The following is a 27,849-nucleotide window of genomic DNA, read 5'->3' on the forward strand; positions in this document are numbered from 1 at the left end:
TTTTTTCTTCTTTCTTGTAGTTTCTCCAATTGAGTTTAATTCTTCTTCATAACATGACTAATATTAAAATAGGTTCAATATGAATGTATATGTATGGCCTATATCAAATTCCCCACCATCTTGGTGTGAGGAGAGGGGAGAAATGGGGAGAAAATTTGGAACTCAAAATCTTATAGAAGTGAATGTTGAAAACTAAAACTAAAAAAATAAAAGTCAGGAGACCTCAACTGTAAAAAAACAAACAAACAAACCCCCCAACATTTCAAAGACTAGTTGGTAATAATAATAACAATAATAATAAATAACAATAGGTTTACTTACTGGAATAACCACAGTCCAAGAATAACAGAAACAATTTAGCTAAATATACTTGCTATAGGACCCTAGCCATATCTCTTTCTTTGGCTACCTCTTTAGCTCTGCCTTCCCTTTTTCCATCTTAGCCTCCATTTTTTTTTCTGCTCCTCACCCAACCCATCTGTCTGTGTCTGAACTCAAAAGCCACTTTCTGTAAGAGGCCTTTCCCAGTTCCCCAACTAATAGGGGTTTTCCCTCTAAGATAGGGATTCTTGACCTTAAGTTCCTGAACTTTTTTTTAATCTTGATAAGTATATTTCAATATTATTGCTTTTTCTGTAATTCTATGTATTTTGTTTCATACATCAAAAAATATTATTCTGAGTCTGTAGACTTCACACTGCCAAAGGGTTCCATGACACAAAAGAGGTTATGAACCACTCTCTAAGGTTATTGTGTAAATATTTAGTATGTTTTGGGGGGGCTATTTCCCCAAGTCCTACTCACATTGGTGGGCTGGGCCCCCAAAAGGCAACTGACTACCATTCTCAGGGTTCTGTGGGTAACCCAATGAGATGATGAGCTTCTGGTACTGGTACCAATGAACCCCCACTAGTGCTACCCACTAACAATCAGTCAGATGTAATCAGCTTTTAGACAAAGTATTTACTAACTCTCTGACATATTATGACAACACATTCCTTGTCTTCTTCCATCAGGCCAAATGCAGCCATTGTCCAGCCACAGTTCCAGGTCAGGGGAATCTTTTTTTTTTTTTTTTAAAGCAATCGGGGCTAAGTAACTTGCTCAAGGTTACATGGCCAGTTATTTCTGGGTGTGGTGCTGAGTATCTGAGCCAGGATTTGATCCAGGTCATCCTGACACTGGAGCCAGTGCTCTTACTCACTGAGCCACCTGGCTGCCCCAATGGGGAATCTTTTACCCAAACAAATTATCAAAGAGTGATCAAGAATTTGGTGCCTCGAAGATTCTGAAGATCTCTCAAATTTGGCACCTGAGAAGAGGTTGCATCTGCACCTCAGAAAGTAAGCTTCCTACCTTTTCATAGCCAAGGTGTACCCCACAAGGTAAAATTCTCAAGGAATTAGAGAATATCAAAGAAAAGATAGCTCAGACCCATTATCCAGCAAGGTGTTTGTTTACGCTTACTCAGTAATTTGCAAACAAGTTGGAGAACACTTGGCAGTCTTTAACCTCAAATACATTTCATTACCTGAAGTTCAGCATTCAATTTAACAAGCCATTATATACCAGGCACTGTGTTAAGCCTAGGAACACAAAGACAAATTCAAAAAAGCCCTTTCTCTCAAAGGAACTTACTTGGAGGTGGAGAAGGTTAAAAACCAATATATACACAGATAAGTTAAATACAATATATAAGCAAATTAAACACAAAACAATTGGCAGAGGGATCAGCAACACCTGGGATAGGGTCAGGGCAGAGATCATGAAAAACCTCATGTAGGAAGCAAATAACTGGACTGATATTTGGGCCTCCAAGTGAAAAACTCCAAAAGGGCCTTCCTTACTTTTAGTTAATTACAGAATAATAAAAACTCCAACCTGTCTATGGGGAAGGCAGAGACTGGTTCCCTTGCTGTGACTTGCTTTCTTAAATGAACTTTTGTACTTTCTCCTTGGGAACTACAGGTCACCTAAGGAGTTAAACCTTTAGTAAGTCAAGTAGCCAGCCTTCAGCAAGTGAGCAGCTCCTGAAATCCATCAATGAAAGTTTGTGGATTGACTGATTGGCTGATCACAGAAGGTAATCATTTGCCAAAGACCAGAAATGAGGATTTGGTCAACTATACCTAGGTGTTATTGTAGATGGAGTGTTGGAGCTGAAGTCAGGAAGACTCTTAAATCCAGCCTCAGATACTCACAAGCTGAGTGACCCACGGCAAGTCACTTAACTCTTTGCCTCAGTTTCCTCACCTCTAAAACGAGTTGAAGAAGGAAATGACAAACAACTCCAGTATCTTCACCAAGAAAACTCCAAATAGGGCACAAAGAGTTAGACACAACTGAACGTTTCCTACTTAGCTGAGAGAGCAATGGTTTGGTGATATTTCTCTGGCAGCCCTGGACTTTGTCCATAGCCTAGAGACTCATCCCCAGAAACTGATATGACTAATATGCAGAATAACCCTCTAAGAAACAAACCTTTGAGAACAACTGAAGCATTGAGTCATTTATTTGTGAAGGCTTTCCTCTTTGGGATTCTCTTATATATGACCTCTACCGGGAGCAACTAGACACCACCCCCTCCTCTCAAAAATCATAAGCTCATAGATTAAGGACTGGAAGGGACTTTAGAGCTCATTGAGTCCACCTCCTTCATTTTACAGATGAGAAAACTGAAGATAGAGGGATTAAAAGTGACTTGCCCAGGGTCACTCAGATAATGTAGGAGGAGGGAAAATCTTCAGAGCAATTAAATGCTGAATCCAAAGATAACCTTTAGGTTTTGTGGTATACTAATTAGCTAGTTGTCCACTGGGTACCTGTGCATATTTGCATTGCAAAGTCTGTTGATGGAATAATAAAAAAGATTGAGTTAATATTTCTTAAAAGCTTTTTAATGTCAAAAAGAACTTTTTTTCAAATAAAGTAATGGTCATTTGCATTGATAGACAGAGTTAAGATTGCAAAGTAACTTCCTAAAACCAAACATTTTTTTCTCCGTACACATGTAAATCCTTCAGAATTGCCACTACAGAGTAAACTTTTATTTAAAAAAGAAAGAATATTTACTAAGATGGTTATTACTGTTTAGTTGTTTTGATCACATCTGACTCTTTGTGACCCGATTTAGGGTTTTCTTGGCAAAGATACTGGAGTGGTTTGCCATTTCCTTCTCCAGCTCATTCTACAGATGAGGAAACTGAGGTCAACAGGGTTAAGTGACTTGCCCAGGGACATTAAGTGTCTGAAGCCAGATCTGATGAGTCTTCCTGACTCCAGGTCCAGCACTCTATCCATTGTGCCACTAAGATGGTACAGAAGGTTACAAAAATATCTGCCCTCTTTCTATTCCACCAAGTCTGGGACATACTCTTCCACAAACACACACACACACACACACACACACGGAGAGTGGACACAAAGTACAAATGTAGTAAGTCATGCTAATAGAAAAAGGAAAGCTCAAAATACCTGTTTGGTTAGTGGAAGTCCTTTGCTCCCTTCATAGAGGGAGTTTGCCTTAGTTGTAGTTCTCTGCTGGACTCAGAAGGTCAGTGCCTTCCTATGATCTACCTATAGCCAGTATCTCTCCCTCCCCCCACCCCAAATGACAAGTTATGTTCCCTGAAGCGGCATCTTCTCAGGTGACTATCAATCCTAGGATAACATGGTCAATCAGAAAAACTCTCCCCTCACCTTTTCCTCTGAGGGCATTAGCTCCAAATCTCAAAGTGGAATCCTACAAACTAGACTCTTCCACTATTGGATTCATTCACCACTTGACTTGTTTGAGTGGTGAACTTGACTGACTCAACTGGCCTTTTGGTTTTCTATGTAGTCTAAGGTATGACTTGACCTCCTCAAACAATCACACAATATTTCCTGTGTGGCATCATCTTCCTTCCCTCCAGTGGTCAAAACTTTATAATCCTCTCAAACTGAATAAGGATTTATTAAATGAATGAAAAAGCATTTATTTTGTTCTAAAAGAATGTCAAATGCTGCATATATCAGTAGAGAAATCCAGATAGCCTTTGCTCTCAAAGAGCTCACCTTCTAATTAGGGGAGACCACACATTAAAAAAATATTAGCTTCTCAGTACATGGAAAAGGCCAGAAGTTCTAGCATCAGGAAAGCAGATGGCAAGGGCCCTGGGGTTCTTAGGTTGCATAAGAGGGTCCAATGACAATGATGGGGATCTGCAAGGCACAGAGGTAGGTGGTCCTCCATCTCATCAGAAAGAATACATTTGTTGACATATCTCATCCAAGTGATGTGATGGATGGGGGAAGGGTTGAATGAGTAAGAAAAGGAAGGAAAGGCTCCCCTTAGTGATGGCAGGTCTTCTTGTACCCCTGCCATTCCTGGATGGGTTTTTATTCTTATTCAAATCCAATTTATACTTCTAATTGATTCAATCAAATTATCTGGGCCTCTTGGGATTATACTAATCCTTACATTATTTACACATATGTTGTCCTCTCCCCTAGAATGAAAGTTACTAGAAAGAAGAGACTTCTTTGCTTTTTCTTTGTATGCTTAGCAAAGTGTCTTGAAATAAGCTTAATAAATACTTGGTGAAGGGTTGTGTTTCTTGCATCCTTCTCTCGCCCCCCTCCCAGCCATTCCCTCTGCCATATGTAAATTCAGAATATCCCTCAACCCTCTGAAGTAAACAGCCTTCCCAGACACTTTTACTCATCTCCAGATTCAGTAAAATTAAACTATGTTCCAAATAAAATGCCAATTCGTGGTAGTCTTTGGCCCATCCCCAACATAAGTTGACTTTTAAACTATAAACTTTCTGGCCAAAAGCTAATCCCTGTACTTGGAGACAAAGTCATAACCAGGAGACTTTTAACAAGACAAAGAGATGTACATTTTGATTGTTATAAAACATTATGGCAGGAAGAAACCAAAAACCCTAGATCCAGAGTCTGATGAACTGAGTGCAAATCCAGACACTACCATTTATTTCCTGTGTGACCTTGATCAGGCTCTTCACCTCCCTAGGTCTCCCTAAGTCCTCCTCTGTAGGACAAGGGTGTTAGACCAGATGGCCTCCAATTGCCTCCTTCTGGCTCAAAATCTACCATCCTGAGCCCATGATCTAGTCCAGTGCCCTCAGGTTATAGAGGAGGATACAGGGACCCTGTAATGCGAATGTAAATTTTAAAGATCTTCCCTGCCCCTAGGCTAAAGTGCACCAGAAGCCTGGGGAGGGAGGCTTGTTTTTCAGAAGATACTTTTTGATTGGCCAGTGGGTCAATAAGGTTGTTACATTCTCTGAGCCAGGAGAAGGCTATATAAGCACTAATGTGTAGCTTTGTTTTGGGACTCACTTTGAGAAGTGTTCTGTGATTTGATCTGAATTTTGGGAAGCCGTTGTTGAGAGTCCCCCGGCTTTGAAAAACCCAGAATGTGGAAACCCAGATGTTGACTGGGTATGGATGTAATGGTTGGACAATTTGGAAATCTGTCTACTTGATGTTTCTGTCTTGATAATTATGCCTGTATACTTTGAGGTTCAGGGTGCTGACCTTTTCTCCTGAACAAGGTAAACGATATATGTCTGACTGATTAAAGTAAGCTTGTTAACCCATTTTGAGTTGCTTTCCTTTAACAAAGCAGATCCAAGAACCTGTGTGAGCAGGCACCCTGGGGACACTGGGGTGCTTGCTGCTACAGACCCAGGAAAGTAAATTCTTCTGATAGGTCACACAGGTGATCAATAGCAGAGTGGGGGACTAGAACCCAAGAGAGGATGGCACCCAGAGTCTAGGGCTGCTTCTGTCAAACCATGTTGCTCCTCCCGATGGGACTCACTGACACACTCCCCTTTGGTTGCTGGTTCTGTTTAGGTCTTGCCCAGATAAGAAACATCGGGCTGCTGCTGGAGTATTTTGGTTTGGGCTGGTGCGGTTTTTTTCTTTTGTATTTCCTGAACATTTCCCACTCATCAACCTCTTTTCTTGTACCCAAATTTTAATCCATTTGCACCCATTTCAAAGTATTTTTTCAACAATTGGTCCCTAAGAATAAACTGACATCTTACCTTTGGGATCCATAATGGAGAGGCACCATGATAGAGCAGTAGATGGTGCCAGACTCAGAATTGGGAAGTTCTGTGTTCAAATCCTACCAGTGACTTTTAGGATCACAGAATTAGTGCTGGAAGGGCCTTCAGAGTCATGCTATTCTAAAAGCTCCACTTTATAGATGGGAAAATAGAGGCATTCCCAGAGAAAGGGAATGGCTTGCCCTAGGCAATTAAGGTAGTGACTGTGTGATCAGGGGAAGCTCTCTGGGATTCAATCTACTCACATCTGTACAATGGAGACAATAATACCTGCAATACTGACCTGCAGGGTGATTGAGAGATTCAAATGAAATCACCAGTGCTTGAGCCCTCCTTCTCAGAGCTGTGTATGTCAAGTGCTTTGTAGACTTTAAAGGGTTATTCAGGGCTTCCCCCACCCCAATCAGTGCAGTTTCAAGTTTTAATCCTCCTTTCTCAGGCTTTCACCTTCCCTCAGGAGGATGGATCTTGTCAAGTCACCTGTTGATACACACTGAAGGGCAGATAGTAACCCTCTGCCTCACAATAAGTCATTTCTTCCATCCATCAACTATCAACATCATTTCTTTGGGCCCTGAAGCCTCCTAGAATTCCTTATGAAGGTGCAGAAATCTCTAGGAGGGCTTATTCCTCCAGATATTAGATCCCAACTTCAAGGAAAGAATGTGCACTTTTAATAAGCCTCCAAAAAAAAAGCATCCTTTGTCGGGCCACATGCTGCCATTTTTGATTTGGATAATAAGGCCACCATTGACCAACACTCTGGCAGGTTTGAGAGCACAGGATGAGGGATGAGAGGCTCTTAGGATTGGGGGGGACAGAGGAGTCCCAGGAGGAAGAAGGAACAGTGGACGGAATGAGGAATGGTGGGAAAACACCAAAGACACCCTTTGCCACCTCCATTTCTGTTTCTGTCTTAGCACAGTGCCCAGCACACAGTAGACACCTAATATATGTTTATTGGATGGGATCAAATTGTCTGGCACTGTGTAGGGTAGCCTAGCAACACAGCAGAATAGAGTGGGGATAATTCTAGGGCGTCAGGAGACCTCATTTCTACCCTGCCAGTCTTGCCAGTGACTTGTCTGGTCACACAATTATGTAGTGACTGAGCCAGGATTCTCAAGTTGGAGTTGGACTCCAATTCTGTGCCATTTTGCCAGCTTTTAGGAAAAATACACCCAAACTGCCTTTACCATCTGTGCATGAGCCAGAGCTCCCCAGAATTCTTCACCAAGGGATCAATGTCAACCTCACCACTGTCCAGATTTGTAAAGGTATCTCTTATAGGAGCTAACTTACACTTACCCTTTCTTTTTCTGTCTATCAGATGGTACAAACAGGCAAGAATGATAGATTTAGGAGTCAGAGAATCTGAATTCAAATCCTGACTCCTCTTCTTTCTATTCGTTTTCATTCATATTTCCCCTTCTCCCTCTCTTTCTCTCCTTTCTGTCACTCTCCTTTTCTTCACTCTTCTTTCTTTTCTCTCTCTACCTCTTTCTTTCTCTATTTCTTTCTGTCTTTCTACATTTCCCTTTATCTATATCCATCTTTTTCTCTCTCCACCTCTTTTTCTCTCTCTTTCTACATCTATCTTTATCTGTCTCCATCTTTTTCTCTCTTCTTTCTCTATCTTTTTTTGTCTATTCTCTATCTCTTTTTCTCTTTCTTTATCTCTTTGTCTCTTTATCTCTCTTTTTTCTGCTTCTCCCTCCCCTTACCCCAATTTGTACAGTACAGTTGGACTGTGTGATCCCAAAGGCCCCTTCCAACTTCATTATCCTATCCAAACGTCTTATGCAAAGCATGGGCAAGTTATGATTGCTTTCCTTCTAGAAGGAGAGAGCAAATGAAGCGGAGGTCTGTTTCAAATTAAGCTACTAAAAGGGCAAACTTGTTCATTTTATTTCCTTTGCCCTCAGGTTTTCCTTGGAGGTAAGCTCTCTCTACCATCTCCCCAACAGGTAGCCATGTATTCGCATCTTTCTTTTCTTTTCCCTTCCAAAACCTTATTTCAGTAAAGAAGACTGACCTTTTTTAAAGAGATGATTTTAAACCAAAGCTCTATTAATGGGCATTTTAAACATTGGCAACAGGACTGATTGGGTTGGGGTGCAAGGAAGGAGAAGGGAATCCAGTTTTCCCAACATCCCTCCAATCACATGTAAGTAGCCTAAAATTAAGGCCCACCCTGTTTGAAAACATATCTGAGAACCACTACCTCAATTTTCATCAATACTTTTCCATCAGTTAGAATAAGTCACTATTTTTACCTTGTTATCAGGGAAAAAAACAACCAAAAACCATGGGTTCACTGAGTCACAATTTCTCTGAACCAAATCCAGTTAGCTTTCAAATAGCCACCTACAGTTTACCTGTGGCAAGTTTTTCCTTTCAGGCTGTTCCCTGATCTGTCCCTCTAGGAACCACATCAAAAATAGAAATGAGCTCTGGATTTTGCGTCAAGGGAACTGGGTTAATATCCTGACTCCAAAATTTACTATCTATAGTAAACCACAAACACATAACTTAGCTTCTCTGAACCTCGGTTTTCTCATCTCAAATAGAGATAATAATGCTTACATGACTTACCTCATGGTGATGTTATGATGAAAGTACTCTGTGACCATTAGAGCATGATATAAATGTGAATTAGTATTGTTGTTAATAATAATTTGCTGGACAGTCGGAAATAGATGATGTAAATCAGAAGTTAATAAAGTATTTAAAAAAACAACAAAAATAATAATTTGCTGGACAATCAGCATTTTTCATCCACTTGGCTTTTCTTGTGTGGATTGTCAGATGGAATTCTTTGGTGTGGTTAGAGGTCTTATTTAGGAAGCCTGATCCTTCAGTGCACAAATCTTAGACATACATTGAAGATGGGTAATGAACTAGGCCCATATTTAAATGGGCCAAGCGGGTCAGACTGCATTTGGAGAATAACCAGAGAATTCTCCTTTAAAAAAGATCTATTTAAAAAAATGGAATATTCTTGCAATGACATTATATGACTTTAAATCATGGGATGTCAGTTCTAGTGAAGTAAAGTTGCTTGTAGTCCAAAAGTCAATGAATGGAGAGACCAATGATGGTTGCTACAGTATGCTGCTGGTAAAGAATTCTGTATAAGCGGTCGTATCAAAAAGATGGTAGAGCCAGTCAATGTAGCTAGAGAGCAAGGGATACCTAATGGGCATCCCTCATTTGATACCTATGAGATTTAATAGATCTGAAGGAAAGCCCCCTAGCACATTGGATGGAGGATTTACTAAATAACATGAGCAAAAGCAATACAGGATCGATTGCAATCTATACCAATGGACAGACTGCCCACATTAGGGAGATCCAGGAAAGTAAATATTACAATCTTTGTTGATATCCTGGTCTACAAACACTTAGCGCCTACTTGACTATTTGTTGGGTTAATACTTCCTTTCACTCTTCTTTTGCATGAGGTGGTATAGTGGATAGAGATGCGACTTTGGAGCCTAGGAGACATGGGTTCGAGGCATAATTCTGACACACAAAGTCTGTGTGACCCTGCGTCCTTAGCCTCTCATTGCTCTAGGTAATTCTCTAAGATTATAAATTCCCAAGAAGGTGCTGATCTGCCCTGGTAGAGGGAGTTTCCCCCTTCAGGAAGGTCTGGTCCTCATCCTTGAATGCTAACTGAACCCTACTAGGGATCAGCCACTTATGTGCCCCAAGGAGAGGGTGGAAGAGTTGAAGGAAATGACTACTATTCATCAACGAGCCAAGTTTTCTCTTCCCAGCATGGAGTGGGTTGCAGAGAGGGGTTCAGCGGAGCGGTTCCAAACTTCCCCAGATCATATTAACTATGGGATCTGAGTCATACTGACTAAAATAATGATAGTTATAGTAGTAACAATAATAATAATAGAATATTATCGAACAATAACAAAAGCTGACATTTACAAAAACATTATATAACTTACAAACCACTTAACATAAGATTATCTCATTTGGTTTTATTTGAAGTCAACTGCATTAGCCTATCCATATTCAAATGCAAATATCAAATATTCATTCCAAAATAAAGACAGAGATGATTTTTGGCTTAGAGTAGCAATGCCAGGCTGGGTATCCAGAGACTCAAGTTTCTAGCCCCAGTTCTGCCTCTAATTTGGTATAAGTCATCAGAGCCAAGTTATTTTAACCTCTCTGGGCCTCTGTTTCCATTTCTCCAATTCCAAAGTGCTTACATCGTAATGCCTGCCCTACCCACCTCACTGTGCTATTAAGAAGAGATGGTAAAAAAAAAAGTAAAAAAGAAGAGATGGTATAGTAGATAGGGCATTGAGTCGGGAGTCAGTAAGATAGGAGTTCAAATCAGACAGATACTGTGACTTTCTGTTAGCCTCAGTTTTCTCATCTATAAAATGTAGATAATAGTGACATCTAGCCCTAGGGTTGTTCTGAAGATCAAGTAAGATCATACAGGTAAAGTACTTTGCAAAGCTTCTAGTGGTTACATAAATGCTGGCTGTTATTATTGTTATTACCAGATTAGAGATGTAGAGTTGAAAGGCTCCTCAGAGTTCAATCCCCTCATTTTACAGATGAGGAAACTGAGGACCAGTGAGGTTAAATGACTTACTTCAAGATTACACAGGCAGCAAGTTTGTGAGGCAGGATTTGCACTCAGGTCTTACTGACTGCGTCCACTACACCAAGCTGTCTCTCAATCAAATTAGGCAAGGATGTGAAAACTCTGAAACGTGCTAATGATTCCTGCCTGGTTCTGAGTTTTGAAATGCCAGAATTTCCCATAATTGGCACTTGGAATAAAAAAAGTTAAGAGCTGGAAATGACCCAAAAGGCCATCTGGTTCAACTCACTGGTTCTTACAGATAGGCAAACTGAGGTTTCACATGCCCAAATAACAAATGCCACAATGTGTGGGTAAGTGTGGCATAGGCCTTCTCTTGCACAAGGCATAGCCGTGGTCCAAAAAAGTATTGTGACCCAGACATGATGGACTCAAGGTACAGAATGAAACATACTTTCCTAGACATGGCCAATGTGGGATTTTGTTTCATTTTGTTTTCTTTTTTTTTCTTCTTTGTTCAGAGTGGGAGGGGAGATAGAACAGAAAACAAATTCTTGTTAATTGGGGAAGGGTAGATAATTAAACCAAACATCATCAACCTTGATCACATCAAAGTAAATATAGGACCTGACCTGGTGCTTGGACCCCAGGCTGAGTACTTCCTTCTATCCCATAGACAGATCTCCATTTCCTGGAATTCCCCTCTCTCCACCACTGTTCACTGCCAAGGCTCAGCTGGGCACAATTCTAACTGTCCTACCATTTATCTGCCACAGTTAGGCCAACCAATTTTTGCTAATAAATGCACACATTGTCCCTGGCGCCTTCTGCTTGTTTACAGACTATCTCATATGCCTATTCATATAGCCAATCCCAAACAAAGGCAATTGAGCTTCTTAGATCTGGAGGAATACCAGACTTTCCCTAGAGGCGCTGTACAAACATCTATCGATTCTCAGTCCAAACACTGTAATCCTCTCAAACCCAGGCCAGGGAAAGCTCTATCTCCATTAAATGACCATCCAGACTGGATTGCCTTCTCTGACTATAGATCTCTGATGTTGCCTGGAGGGTCAAGTGAATTCTGTGAGTCCCCCAGGGGAAGAGAGATAGGGCTTCTTAATAAGTCTTGCACGAGTTACAGGATTCAATTTCAGGGCCCTGAGTCCATAATTACCTCTTTTTGAACCAGTTCAATTCAATTCACTTTTATTTAGTCATTTGCCAAAACTAGGAAGGTTGAAGAGACCCTCCCTGGGATCACTGAGATTTTGAAGGACCTTCCTGGCCTGATAAAGAATCCTTGGGCTAGATTATCCCCGGGTATCTGAGAGAACTGTTTGTTCTCTCAGGGTTTCAGTGACCTTGAGAATGGGAATTCTACCCAAGCTTGGGGCACCTCTGGGAGAGGGAGATATTATGCCAGAGAATGGCAAGGGAACAGAGACATGAAGATGTCTGCATAGATGAGCATATGGTCCGAGCAGAGAGAACAGACCCAGAAGCTGTGGTGAGAGTAAAGTCCAATCAAGAACTCTCGTTTTTCCAGATGCCAGTTTGGGGATACTCCCATTGAAGACTTTAAATCTCTACCCCTTTCTTCAGCAACAGAGGAAGATAGGGAAGATGAGAAAGAAGTGTCCCCGGCTGTGAACCTCAGCCAAGCCCTTTTATATCCTTTTTGTATGTTTTTCTAAGGTTCTGCATTAACTGATACAGCTAATAAATCACATTACCATTAGCAATTATCTAAATTCCCAATTTGAGATGGAGGGAGAGGAAGCAGGCTTGGGGGAAAAAGGTTTCCCTGGTTTTACAGAAGGACAGGGTAACATTGATTAGAGAGAGCATTTCTGTCATTTTGGCAATTCCAAGAGACTATTTCAGAATACACCTAAAAGACCACGTTTGAAACATGAAGAAAAGGAAAACTGACATGGAAATAAGCTAGCAGAGAAAGGTGTAGGGGTTGGTGTGGTCATCCTGGAGTGCACCCAAAGGCACTGCTCACATCTTATACCACACCCTAACCTTACATTGTCATCCACCCATCCTTCCATCCATCTATCGTCTGTCTGTCTATCTGTCTGTCTGTCTATCTATCTATCTATCATCTATCTGTCTGTCTGTCTATCTGTCTGTCTTTCTGTCTGTCTGTCTGTCTATCTGTCTGTCTTTCTATCTGTCTGTCTGTCTATCTATCTGTCTGTCTACCTATATATCTATCTATCATCTATCTGTCTGTCTGTCTGTCTATCTATCTGTCTGTCTGTCTGTCTATCTATCTATCATCTATCTGTCTGTCTGTCTGTCTGTCTGCCATCCACCTACCTACCTACCTGTCAGGTTCCTTTTCTTTTATTCCTCTATTTTTAAAAATAATTTAAATCAAGCTTGTGTTTTGTTTTCACGTCACGGTCATTTCTGAATATACACCATCCCTACACCCACCCTTCTTTGTAATAAAATAATAATGATAATAATTAAGCAAAAGTAACCAACACAGTGACAACAGGCCTGACAACGAGTCCCCTCCATACTATCCCACCTCGCCAGAGAGAGGAGACTCCAATTCAATTTAGTTCAACAAACAGTTAAGAGCTTATCATGGACAAGACCCCTACAAGGTGCTAAGGATGCAAAAATAAAAACTAAAATTACTCCTTGCCTTGAAGGAGTTTATATTCTGCTCAGTGGCCTCCCCTAATATTCTCCAGAATTCCTCCTGGTCCAACAGACAAAGGTAGACAGCGGGCCCCAAACCAGTGGGTATGGCCTGGGAAGGTGACTAGACCTGTACACTTTGCTTCCTGGCTGGTGGGTCTTAGAGCTTTCAGCACCCACCCCTCTGCCTTTCAGAACACCTCTCCTTACCTTCCCCCCTCCTGGGGAAGCCAATGCCCTCTGTTGCCTAATTTGCCCCTTGGGTCTCCCTCCACCCCTCTCTATTCTACATGGAATCCTTCCCTACTCTCTGTCACCAACAAAATGACCATTCCCTTAGTGCTTTCTGGGCCTCAGTTTCTCTGTAAAATGAAGAAGGGATTGGATTAGTTAATCTCTAAGGTTCTTTCCCACACTGATGTCCTAGGAATGTCCCATCTTCACATTAACTAGGCCTGAGGGAAGCCTCTGATTAAACTCAAGCCCAGATCTGAATAATTGATAAGGATGTAGAGCTCAGTTGAGATAATATATGATGGAAATCACTTTGTAGACTTTAAATGCCTATAAAAATGTCAGCTGTTAATTTTTTGGACCATATCTGTAATTTCACCAGCTTGAGAAGTTGTCAGCAAGGAAACTGGCCCCCCTCCCCCCTCTCCAGTAAAGTGCAGGCCGACCATCCTTCTACCTGAAGCTTAGAACCTTAAGAGTTACCAGGGACTTTGAGAATATAAGTGACTTGCCCAGGGTCACCAAGCTAGTACTTGTCAGAGGCAGGCCTTGAATTCAAGTCTTACTGATTCTGAGAATAACTGTTCATTCATTATGTTATATTTTTTATTGTTGTTCAATTGTTTCAGTCATGTCCAACTCTTTGTGACCCCATTTGGGGTTTTCTTGGCAAAGGTACTGGAGTGTTTTGCCATTTCCCTCTCCAATTCATTTTACAGATGAGGAAACTGAGGTAAACAGGGTTAAGTGACTTGCCCAGGGTCACACAGCTAGTAAGTGTCTGAGGCTGGATTTGAACTCAGGAAGAGGAGTCTTTCTGACTCCAGGCCAGGTGCTCTCTCCACTGAACCACTTCTATGGCATATAATTTCTATCAATATTATTGGTATTTGAAATAATAATAATATTCTTACTATTTAATGCCCCCACTCCTACCAAAGGGTCTTATTAAACCACAGGAATAAATAAATCTTTAGTGATGAAATTTTAGGCAAGTGGGGAGGTGGAGGGTAGAATAGAGAGAGGACGTGCCTTCTTGAAGACCCTTCAGATCATACCCCTCCATCCATGCATAAGTTAGTCCTACTTCCCAGTGGTAACAGAAAGTACAAGTTAGAATTCTTACCCTTAACTGGGCAGAAACACGGGGGCCAGGGCAGTTAAGCTGTCATAATGACTCCTCACCCACACAGCCAGGCTCTGAATCCTGGGCTCCAGTTACCAGGCAGATTCTAGCCAACAGATGGCCAGTCCCTTCACTAGCCCATGGGGACCCATTAGGTAGATGATAAATGTACATCTTTCTACCAGGCAGCAATCAGCAGCTAACTTGAACTCACTGTCCTCAGGGACAGGCAGGACTGTTCAAAGAGCTGGGGGTTTTGAGAAAACTCAGAGGGGAGAATGGAGAGCAATAAAAACTTGCCTCAAAACAATTTGTTCTAGAAACATTTTTAAGTAAACCACGAACCCATAAGTATACCTGTTCAGATTTGCAATAAGAAGGAAATATAATACATGAATTATATTATTGATATAATTAATTGTAATATAATTATATAATGTTGTGTTACAATGTATAATGTCACGTAGCAATAACTAACATTCATATAATGCATTACGGTTTGCAGAACATTCCTTATATCATTTGATCTTTGTGGTAACCCTGTGAGACAAGAGCTATTATAATCCCCATTTATAGAGGAGACTAAAGCCCAGAAAAATTAAGTAACTTGCGAGGCTGATGCAGCTGGTGTCAGAGGCAGGATTCAAACCCAGATTTTCTTTATGCTGAATTTCACTATCTTTCCATCTTTCTACTAACACAACATGGCATCTCAATAATGACAATGTACATCGAAGATAGACAAAATACTTTGCATCCATTAGCTTATTTGATTCTTAAGACGATCTTGCAACTAGGTTCTACAGGCATTATTTACCCCATTTTATAGTTGAAGAAACTGAGTCCCAGAGAGGTTAATTGCTGTTAAACACTTGCCCAGGGACCAAGGTCTTTTGAGTCTGGATCCAGCTTCTCTCCTTCTGGCATTCAGTGACATCTTAGAACTTCAACACTTGTACCAGCTTGGGCACAAAGATTTATGGGGGGGAAAAGAGTATTACTGACCCAGGGGATTAGGAGGAGGTTTGGATGGAAGTGAGAGGAGAGAGAGCATATATATATATATATATATATGTATATATATATGATGTATATATATAGCATATATAGGACAGCCTGCCCAATATGATCATTGATTGTAAGATGGAAGGGCCTTCTCATCTTCATCTTCATCATTTTACCCATATGAAAAAAGAGACAAGTCACTTTCCCAAGGTCATATGGGTAGGAACAGATATAGAGTTGTAACCCAGGTTTTCTTCTGCTGACTTGACTTCACTCTTACCATGCTGCCTCCCAGAAGTCTACTCTCCCATCAAATTGGACAACACCAGTTACTGAACTTTTTCTTCCTACCCCAGAAATACAACAGGAAAGAAAAGATGCTGTAGGCATCAGGTCCAAGGTTGGTCAGAGACGCTCCTAAAGTGTTCCTGAAAAGCCAGTCAGTCCTTCCAGAACATTTGAGGTTTGAATTATTAATGATCAAAAGTGGGGGAAGCAGGAAGAAAAGAGCTCACATACAAGTCTCTAAAAAGCAAATAATAATCCATACCAAGATGGGAAAGAAAAAAATACCTGAGTCTAAATTTTTAAAATTATAGAAATGCAAAATACCTAGGACAATAGCTCTCAATCACTGACATGTTAAAAGGTTCTTCGAGGCACTGCTTTGTCACCCACCCCCTGCCAAAGAGACACTTGCTATTTAATGTCATGGACAGTAAGAGCAGTGCATTAGAGAAGAGAATGAAGGAGCACAAGGCAACCTTTGACTAATCAGAGAGTGCTGAAGTGATTAGTTAACAGATGTAATATTTACCTCCTTCAGACTGATTAACAATGAAATTAACTTTTCTCTTAATTGTCAATTTTCAAGTTCTTAAAGGTTAATGGATCGTTGTATAATAGGATGCTGTATGTCTTGTATGATCTGATGCAGAGATGACGGATTCAGGTGTAGAGACAGGGCTAGGGCTCAGATTGGGAGGTCAGGTCAAGGGTCCAGGTGGTAAGGCCAGGATGAAGGGTCTATCAGGTTAAGGGCTCTGTCTGTGGAACCTGGCTTGAGGAAAAAGGTGAGTCTATGTCCAGAGTTAGGGGGCCAGACTGTGAGATGAGAACTAAGTAAGACTATGGTCTGGGGGAGACCAAGCTTGGGGCTGGGGCTGTAAGGTCAGGGTTGAGGGATAAACCAATAAGATCAAAGGTAGGGGTCTGTCTGAGTAACAGCTCAGTCTGTGGGACCTGGCTTGAGGAAGAAGGTGAGTCTATGACCAGAGTTAGGGGGCCAGACTGTGAGATGAGAACTAAGTAAGACTATGGTCTGGGGGAGACCAAGCTTGGGGCTGGGGCTGTAAGGTCAAGGTTGAGGGATAAACCAATAAGGTCAAAAGTAGGGGTCTGTCTGAGTAACAGCTCAGTCTGTGGGACCTGGATTGGGGAAACAATCAGGGTCAGATCAGGATTGTCCCTGTTTTACAGATGAGGAAACTGAGATCGGAAGATGTCAAGTCATCCACCCAAGAGGCTAGTAAGTGCCAGAGCTGGACCTGGAATATTCTTCTGGGCCTCTTGGAACTCTCACTCCCTTCAAGGCTCAGTTCAAATATAACCTCCTTCAAGAGGAATCTTTCCTGATTTCCCCCAGTTGTTAGGGTGCTCTAAATTCCAGAAATCGTTAAGTAAGGCCTTAGTCTATGGCACCTGGATTGGGGCTAGGGGTCAGTCTACAGCCAGTCCACAAAAAGAAGGTTTTGTGTCTAACACCATACTCCATGCCATGACCTATTGAGCTAACTCAGGCCATAAGACGCTTCCAGAACGACCAAACCAAAACTCATATGTTTTTGCACTGCAGGGGAGAAATCCTGTTAGAGAGATATCTGTTTCTTTGGTTCTGTATCTATAAAGACTCTGACCCATTAGTTCCCCTTGCTCATACCTGTTTTCAAACCCCATGGGAACATGGACATTAATTAGACAAACTCCAGGAGGCAAACAGCTAACACGATTTCAATTATCCTATGAACTCAGCCCCCTGGGACAAATTTCTTCTCCTCTACTCCCTCCCCTAATGCTGTCCCACTGCTCAGATAACCAGCTCAGCCCTCCTTCACACCCCTCCATCTCCTCTCTCTCTCTTTAAGACAGGATTACACCAGCCTAGGAAAGTTATTGTTTTTCATTTTGGATGTAGGAATCATCAATCTAGGCAACTAGGCAGAGCAGTGCTTTGAGCTTTGGGCCTGGGGTCAAGAAGACTTGAATTCAAATCCAGCCTCAGACTAGTTGTGTTACCCTGGGCAAGTCACTTGACCCCGTCTACCTCAGTCTCCTCATCTGTAAAATGAACTGGAGAAGGAAATGGCAAACCACTCCAGTGTCTTTGCCAAGAAAACTCCAAAAGGGGTCACAGAGAGTCAGACAAGACTGAAATGACTGGACAAAATCCCGTGGATGATTAATTTAATAGAGATCCCTTCTTGTTCTTATTCTGATACTTTTTTTTCCAGATTAAGAATACTTAGGGTGAGATTTTCCTCTCTCCACAGGTTATCAGCTGACAGACGTAACATCAACTTCAAAACCTCCTGAAAATAACGTTAGTGAGAAAAAAACAGGCAAACTGGATATGGAGCCAGAGGATGTGAGTTCAGATCCTGACTCTGTGACCTGCTCCCTGGGCAACTTTGAGTCCCTTACTGCCTCTGAACCTCAGCTCCTCCTCTTGAAAATAAAGGGGTTGGGAGTAAGTGGCCTCTTAAGGTCCCTTAAAGCTCAAAATCTTCGATCTACTGAACATTTAACTTGCTCTTTGATTTTTGGCTAAATTCTCTCTCATTTCTAGACTGTTCCCTGAATAATCAGCAACAAGGATTTAAATGCTTACTTTGGTAATAATAACTACCATTTATAGAGTGCTTTAAGGTTTGTGAAGCACTTTACAAATATGAACTTATTTAATCCTCACAACCACACTGGAAGGTAGATGCCATTATTATTCCTATTTTACAGTTGAGGAAATTGAGGCAGGCAGAGGTTAAGTGACTTGCCCAGGGTCACACAGCTAGTAAATGACTGAAGCTGGGTTTGAATTCAGGTCTTACTGACTCCAGGCCTGGTGCTCTATGTATTGTGCCACCTCTGGGGAGCACATATTACGTTACTTGTTCTTGCCTCTGGGTTGGGTAATATTTCCAGGTCTTCAGCAAGCTAAAGAATGCTCCATAGCCCCTACAAACAGAACCTCAACCATTCACAAGACATCTGGCCAAACAAGTCACACAGGAAAAACCAAGTGTATGATGAGAGTCACGGTCTGTGACACACAATTGGATGGACAGCCCACTGAATATACATACATGTGTATGTGTGTATATATGTACACACACACACACATATATATATACATATATACACATGTATATATCTTGAGCCATCCTTGCAAATGGACAGTGAGCCCTTGTGCAAAGCTCCCAGTAGACAGAAATAGGTGTGATAGATTGCATTTGAGAGATTATGCAGCACAACCAAACAAACCCAAGCATTCCCCTGCCAGGAGGGACTTTTTCTTTTTAATACCAATGTTCTTTGTGGTAGTATTATATAGCTGTAAATCACAGAACACTGCAATCTTCAAAGAGTCAAAATTGCAAGTGACCTCAAGGGCAGCACAGAAACTAATGGTGGGCATCAGGAGGCTGTAGCATATTACCTAGATGAGTTGTACACAAGAAATACTGCAAAGGACATTATCCAGATAATGTAGCATCAGAAAAGGTCATGGAGTGAGAGGGAGAGAGAAGGCAGACACCTGAGTGAGGCTTTGGTGCCCACAGAACAGAGGGTAGATGGGTTGTCTGTCCATGGTGGGAGGATGGGGATGCAGCACACCATCAGAGGGATGATCCATACCAGTCAAGCTCAAGATAGGTAAAAGTCAAATTTATATGGGGGGAGCAGTTTGGGGAGGAAGGTCCCCTCAGGATCAGGTTCTGAATTGTGGCATATGTTTCCTCTTCAAGATACCAAAGGATTAGCAAGTGCATCACACACACACAAATTTGTGGGTCAAACTTATGTATCTATATATTGAATATATTTCTCCATATTAATCTATGTTTAGATATAACTATAGATAGATAGATGATAGAGGGATAGACAGATATACAGAAATGATAGATAAAGATAGGATAGACAGATAAACCAGATGGTATTATTGAGTTATTTCAGTCATAGTCAACTCTTTGTGACCCATTTGGGGTTTTCCTGGAAATGATACTGGAGTGGTTTGTCATTTCCTTCTCCAGCTCATTTTATAGGAAACTGAGGCAAGTAGGGTTAAGTGACTTGCCTAGAGTCACATAGCTAGTAAATGTCTGAGGCCAGATTTGAATTCAGGAAGATGAATCGTCCTGATTCTCAGCCTAGTGCTCCAATGAGAAACATTGGACTCGATAAGGGTTCTTAACCCATCGTCTTTGATTAAAAAAAATTCTTTTCTATAATTCTATTTCAGTACAATTAGTTTCCTTTTGAATCCTATGTATCTTACTTTATGCATTTAAAAGCATGATTCTAAGCTTCACCAGCCTGCCCAAGGGGTCCACAATGACACAAACAAATTTAATGACCCTCTGGATCAGATGGTCCCTATTCAAGATCTCAAGAATCCAAAGGCCATAATCCTATGGCCTTTGGAGAAGTGGATTTCAGTGTTCTGTGAAGTATCATAGCATTTGGAGCTAGGAAGGAACTTAGAGTCTAGTAAAACACCCTCAGCTTACAGATAGAGAAACCAAAGCCCAGGGGAGATTACAGGTAGCAACCTAGAATCCAAAGCCAGGTCTTTGAATTCCAAATACAGTGTTTTCTACACTATACCATACTGCAGAGGTGTGGCTTTCAAGGATACTCTCTGCCTGCCAGACTGTATATGGTACTGGTTCTAGCCAGTCAGTTATTCACTCAACAAGCATTTATCAAGCACTTAACATCTACCAGAATACTGTGTGCTGATCCTTTGAGATATAAAGATAAAAAAGAAAGAAATCCAGCAACAACGAAGGAAAAATCATCATAATCTCTGCCCTCGAGAAGCATACATTCTAATGTCATTTAACCTTCCTAAATCTCAGTTTCCACACCTATAAAATGAAGGGAATAGACTAGATGGTCCCTTAGATGCCTTCCAGCCATATTATCACTACTCTGGGAGAGAAGGTAATAGAGACAACTCAGTAAAAACATTCCATCTGTCTGGAAAGTATATTGCTAACAGTTTATCTCAAGGGCTAAACATGGAAGTTATTGCCTTCAATATAAAAGCCAAGAGAAGTCACCAATTCTCAGCCTACCTCTGGGCATAGTTTGTGATTTCAGCAAGATTCTGTTCATAGTTGACACTCATTAGAAGCATTCCATTTCCTGATGACCTCATAACCTCTCTGACAGTCACTCCAAGGTGATACAGTCACCTCTGAGGCTTAATGCATCTTGACAAATTGGCCTTCAAATCCCTGGCTGAAAACACTAAAAACCTGCATTTGGGGGCACTGGCTCGTCTATGGGGTTTACCCAGCTCCTGCACTGGTTTTAGAGAAATGGTACACTGTCAAAACTCTGGCCAATCTGTTAGAATGTAAATTCCTTGAGATTAGATGTTGTTTCCCTCTCTGCATGTATATATCCAAAATTAGCTGTGTCTCTAGTATATAGTAGGTGCTTAATAAATGTCTGATCTATTACCTTTCTTCACAGTGGTACAAGTGGTTATCTGTCAAAAGAAGACTTAAGGATATGTATAAACAAGATGAATGGTACAGAAGAACTCTGTCCTTAAGAATTCAAGAAATGGACAATTAAATTTTCCAATAAAGAAGTCAGAATGGATGCATCTCCTTGAAGAGTCTCCTATTTACAAGTTCAGGGACTAGAACAGGGACCTTAAAAAAAAAAAGACTAAACTTCTAGGGCTCCAGCTGTTTGTTGAGAGCTCATTATGGATTCCACTTCAGGGGATATAAAAGAGAATGGGAAATGCAGAATGTTGGAGCTGGAAGGAAATTTGGAGATCATTTGTTCCAATGCCTTCACTTTACAAAGAAGGAAACTGAATCCCAGAAGTTAGGTAATTTGCCCAAGATCATACAGGTAACAAACAACTCCACAGGACTGCCTTTAAGGGCTGTACAATCTAGTTGGGACTATATGACATCCAGGGTGCATCATTGAATGGCGACCCAGAAGGGACCTTGGAAATGATCCAGCCATAGGCTCATCAGAGCAAAAGAGTGGGAAGAGACCACAAGGTCACAGAGTCCAGACCATTGTTTTATAGATGAGGAAGCCAAGGCCCAGAGATGGGAAGGGATTTACTCCGACTGCTTGAACCAAAATTAGAACCTACTTCCTCTGACTGAACCATGCTTACTGTCCAACCCACTCATTTTACAGAGGAGGAAAGAGAAGTGAAGGGGACCTGCCTAAAGTCACATAGGTAGTTGGTGACCAGAAGCCAGGTCTTCTGTCTTGCGTTCAGAGCAGTTTTTAACCAGAGCTCTTTGTCCTTCCATTTCATACTCAGGAGAAACAACAATTCTAAAGAAGACTTTGTTGTTGTTCAATCATGGCTGACTCTTTGTGACTCCATTTGGGGTTTTCCTGGCAAAGATACTGGAGTAGTTTGCCATTTCCTTCTCCAGTTCATTTTACAGATGTGGAAACTGAGGCAAATAAGATTAAGTGACTTGCCCAAGGTCACACAGCCAGTAAGTGTCTGAGGATGAATTTGAACTCACAAAGGTGAGTCTTCCTGACTCCAAGTCTGGCATTCTATCCACTGCACCAAACAGCTACCCTAATGAAGAATAGAGCAGATTTTTTTTATTCATACATCTCCCCAATCTCAATTTGTACCAGGGAAAAATTATACTGTCCCCAGCATGCCCTGTTTCATACTGATAACATTCATTATTGCAACAATTGTCACATTAGAAAAACCATAAGACTCCACTGAGAGCACATTTGGTGCGGCCAAATGACAGCATATTAAGGAAACAGCTAAATGGTTGAGTTTAAAATACCTATGAAAACCAGCACTGATTTCAGACCTATTGGTTGTGATTCATAAATCAGCTCTATTATTTTTACATAGAACATTAGATGATTTTGGAATTTATCCTAGGCAGAGAACATAGGCCGGTGCAAGGCAGGGCAGGATAGCGGAAATGCTGGATTTGGAATCAGAGGGCCTGGGTTTGAATTCCGGCTTTGCCATTTAACTAAAAATAATAGCATTTGTAGAGAACTTTGAGGTTTGCAGTGTGCTTTAAAAATGTTATCTCCTTTGCCCTTATAACACCTCTGGGAGATAGGTGCTACTATTATCCCCCTTACAGATGAGGAAACTGAGGCAAACAGGTGAAGTGACTTCACACAGCTGGTACATGTCTGAGGATGGATTTGAACTCACATCTTCCTGTCTCCAGGTCCAGCGCTCTGTTCACTATGGCACCACCTAGCGGTCCATGTGACTTTATGGATGTCCCTCGATATTCTGGGCCCAAATTTCTTCATCCATTAGATATTGAGAATTGAGTTAAATTGCTCCTAAATTCATTGCCAACTCTAAAATGATGAACTTATAGGATATTAGACTGATGGTCAGGAGACACAGGTCCTGGATCTGCCACTGATTTTACTTATGATCTTAGGTAAATGATTTCCCCTTTCTAGGTCTTTCACTGACTCCTTGATCTGAGCCTCATTCCCATTGTATCTTGAGAGTGCATTACACATTTTCAGTTTCTGCTTATAGATTCTTTTTTTTTAAGCAATCAGGGTTAAGTAACTTGCTCAAGGTTACACGGCCAGTTATTGCTTATAGATTCTTTACAGTCCTTTAAGCACCTCATGCTTTTTTCTTTCTCTAGTATTTTATGGGCTCCTGTGAGTCCTTTATGCTTTCTGCATTTTCCATAGAGTGAAATTAAGTTGTTCTTCTACCTACATGTATTTTCTACCTTGAGTGTTTGTACAGGATCTGTAGGATCCCTTTTATTTATATATGTGGAAACCTAGAAATATATTTGGAAATTTTCCAGGACTAAACAGTAGTCAGTGGCAATGAAACATAACTAGGAAAATAGATAGAAAGGAAAACAGAAATAAAGAGGAAGAAAAGAAGAGAGAGAGAAAGGAAGGAAAGAAGGAAAGAGGGAAGGAAAGAAAGAAGGAAAGAGGGAAGGAAGGAAAGAAGGAAAGAGGGAAGGAAAGAAAGAAGGAAAGAGGAAAGGAAGGAAGGAAACCAAGAGAAAGCAAAGCATGGAGGAGAAAAGAAGGAGGAAGACAATAGGGCTGGAACAAATATCAGGGAAACAAGAGAAGAGATATCTTCCAAAATCCATATAAGGGCCAGCAACTCTTCCAAAGTAGGGGGTGAGATCTCCATTTCGTCACCTTTTAAAAAATGCTAACCCACTCAAAATATGGAAGCAAGATGGTGCCAATCCTCCTGAAAAAACTAATTGAAAAGCCAAGAGGATATTGATCTGTTCAAGGTCACCCAGACAACCAAAAGCAGAGAAAGGAACAGCATCCGAGGAACCTCGCACACGTTACCCCCATGGAATATTAAGTGCTCTGGGATTAAGAGTGCAGCATTGGCAATTTATACACACACACAAAGATCAAAGGTCAAAGACTCGAGTAATTGACACCCATTCTGGTCCACACAAAAAAAAATCACTATTCATTCCATTTTTAGCCCTATATACAGATAGCGTATCTTAATTTCTTTGATAATGCAGCTGGGAACCACTAGGGTATCATTTACTATCATTAAAGTGATCATTAATTTGTTGAAAAGAAAATGTTTGTGTTAAATTGTCAAGATCTCCAACTTCCATCAGGAATCCATTGTTGCAGAAACAGAGCAAAACAGGCTCTCCATATCAACCTTCAGACAGATTATTAATATCTCTAAAGCCCCCATAGGCATTGTTCATGGAAAATGTGAATGTGACGTGAAAAAATAAATTGGAAAGATGGAGACTCAAATTAGAAAGAGGTGAGACTCAGATTCCAAGAGATTCAGGAAAGTGGAGAGTTTGACATGGTACTAACTCTGATCCAAAAGGATGAAGATAAAGGAGTTCCTCATTTTAAACCTGTTCATTTAGGGGATTTTCATATTTACTCATGTTTTCTTAAGGTAGGGAAGCAATTCAAGGAATTATGCAGGCGTTCCTACTTTGGGGGCACATTTCTTTCATGAATTTTCAGATTTATTTGTATTTTCCTAATTGATGGAGCTAATTCAATACATATATGGAAGTCCCTCATTTTAAGATTATTAAGTGAGAAAGACAGAAAGCATTTGAAAAAGCAAAGCAGAAGGGAAGAATAATGGGAGAGGTTAAGTTTCCCTATGACCTTGGAGCATTTGATTTATACACGGGCCTATCACAGTCAGTCCTTTGGATAGGGAAGATCATAATAAATAGAACCAAATAATGGGGCTGTTGTTGCAAATAGGGTTAAGTGACTTGCCCAGGGTCACACAGCTAGTAAGTATCTGGGGTTAGATTTGAATTCAGGTATTTAGAACTCCAGGACCAGCATTCTATCCACTGTACCACCTAGCTGCTCAAAAATAAGGGGGTAAAGGGCTATAAAAAGCCTGCTTAAGAATAGTAAGCCACAGCTAAAGCAGGACCACACTGGCCCTAGGAGAGCCTTCCACATTTCTGGATACCTTGATCCACATCAAAGGAAGAAGGAAACCTATGGAGATACAGATCTAAAAGGAGCCAAGTAGACCCTGTTCCACGCTCTCCCAGGCATTGGGGATTGTTAGCTCATTAGTTTAGTCCTAGCCCAGCTGGTGTGCTATTTTTGCAACTTATTTTGAGATTGTCATTAATGTTTTATCAGAAATTTTTTTTCTCTCATTAAAAACCAGTGACTTAAGAGTTTTCTTATATTCCTATGGGTGGCTGAATTTCTTCTTGGTGTCCATTTTCTTTCTTCTAGGGACAGAAAGTACAATGCCAAGAGTGTTGGGTAGTGAGTCAGGAGACCCTGGGCTGGCTTGTAAATAGCTCAGATCATTAAGAAATTTTTTGGTCTTTGGACGTCAAGGTGATAGAACAGAGTTTCTTTGGTATTCAAGACTAGTCACAATCTGGCTCCTATCTACCTTTCTAGCCTTATTCTATAGTTCTCTCCTCTGTGAATATTACATTCCAGTCCAACTGGACTATTGACTGTTCCTCATACCTGATACTACATCTCCCACCTCCATTTGTGTACACCAGGTGTGCCTGGTTCATCCTCTACTCAGCTCTGCCTCTCAGAATCCTATCTTCAAGACTAATCTTGGTGCCACTTCTCCCATAAAGCTCTCTTCCCTCATCAATTCTGAGATTTCAGGTCCAAAGGTCTAGAGAAAACACAGCCTTTTGTGTGTCACGGACACCTTTGGCAGACTGGTGAGGTCTAACTGAAGACTTTTCAGAATGATGTGTTTAGATACATAAGATTAACTAACCAAAGGTTAGCCAAAAATAAAGATGTATTTTTTCCCATCCAAGGTCATGGACCCCTCTGACCTCCATCCATAGACCCTTTGGGATCTGTGGATCTGAGTGTAAGAATTCCTGGTTTAGAACTGGAAGGAACCTTAGCACTAGTCCAACCTCCTCATTTTAGAAACCTCTAAAGCACAGAAAGTTGAATGATCTGTCCATGGTAAGTCACAGGAGCTGGAATTCACACCCAAGTCCTCTGGTTCAAATTTCAGTCCCCTTTCCACTACAGAATTTTACTTGGGCCATTTCCAGTTGTCCTGATGAATATCTGGTCACTGGACCCAGATGGCTCTGGAGGAGAAAGTGAGGCTGGTGACCTTACACAGTTTTGACTCATTCAAATCAAAGTCAATGCAAGTCATTCATCATTTCCCTGATACCATGATCCTCTTTGAGAATGAAGGACAACAGGATCTCACTTACTGTATCCTAATCCCTTCACTCCCCCTACTACATGTAAACTGCTGGAGAGTAGGGAGTGTTTTAGCTTGTAGCCTTGCACAGACTTTGTGGTTTAATCATTTTCACTCATGTCTGACACTTCCTGACTGCTTTTTGGAGTTTTCTTGACAAAGATACTGGAGTGGTTTGCCATTTCCTTCTCCAACTCATTTTACAGATGAGGAAAATGAGGCAAACAGGGTTAAGTGACTTGCCCAGGGTCACACAGCTAGTGCCTAAGCCTGGATTTGAACTCAGGTCTTTCTGACTCCAGACCCAGCACTCTATCCACTACACCACCTAGCTGCACACACTATAGGCATTTAATAAAATTTTAAAACCCCCAAATTTTAATTCATTTGAAGTGTCCATCTCCACCACTTACTTGCTGTGTGACCTGAAACAAATCTCTTCCCTGGGTTTCAGTTCCTCCCTCTGCAGAAGTGGAATACTGTTACCTCAGAGGAGTGTCCCAAGGCTCTTAGACAAACACAATACAGTAATTTCCTCTAACAAGGCACCTGCCACCTCCTCGTCATCAGAAAGCCAGACTCAACGTAAGAGGGAAGCGTCTTTTATTGTAGATTTACTGCAGCATTACTGTGATCATTCAGTATCATAGAATCTTCCCTGGGAACGATAGGAACAATAGAATCTTCAAGTCATCTGTCCAGAGAGACAAATTTCATCATGTCTGAGATGAGACACTCAGGAAACAGTGCCTGGATCCTTTTGCTTCCCCCTCCCCGACTCCCCATGCCTAAGCAGGAATGGATGTCATTTGCATCTTCCAAAAGACTATCACAAGTTCATAGCTCCAGAGCCAGGAGGAACCATAAAATTCATTAAATCTAACCCCTTTATTTTAGAGATAAATGAACTAAGAGAGGTCAAGGGACTCACCCAAGGTCACACAGAAATAAGGGGCAGAGAGGAGATTCAAACTCAGGCCCTTTGACTCCAGATCCACCATTCTTTCCCCTGGGTCATGCTAACTATCATATCAGGATCTCCCCAGTTTCTCCTCCCCTCCTTTCTACTATGTCCCCTGGGTCATTTTTATGACTTTTCTCTAGACCCATCTTTCTTTCTTTCTTTCTTTCTTTCTTTCTTTCTTTCTTTCTTTCT

General features: G+C 41.2%; 1 protein-coding gene across 1 annotated transcript in view; it reads right to left on the bottom strand.

Annotated features, from left to right (window-relative positions):
• Positions 1-27,849, bottom strand: part of SYN2 (synapsin II) — a 256,865-nt gene that overhangs the window by 164,965 nt on the left and 64,051 nt on the right. The gene's annotated exons all lie outside the window — the stretch shown is intronic.

The sequence above is a fragment of the Petaurus breviceps genome, unplaced genomic scaffold (genome assembly GCF_028583685.1).
Source record: "Petaurus breviceps papuanus isolate PSGF00001 unplaced genomic scaffold, PetGlider_PUasm1.0 174, whole genome shotgun sequence".
Classification (NCBI taxonomy): Eukaryota; Metazoa; Chordata; class Mammalia; order Diprotodontia; family Petauridae; genus Petaurus; species Petaurus breviceps.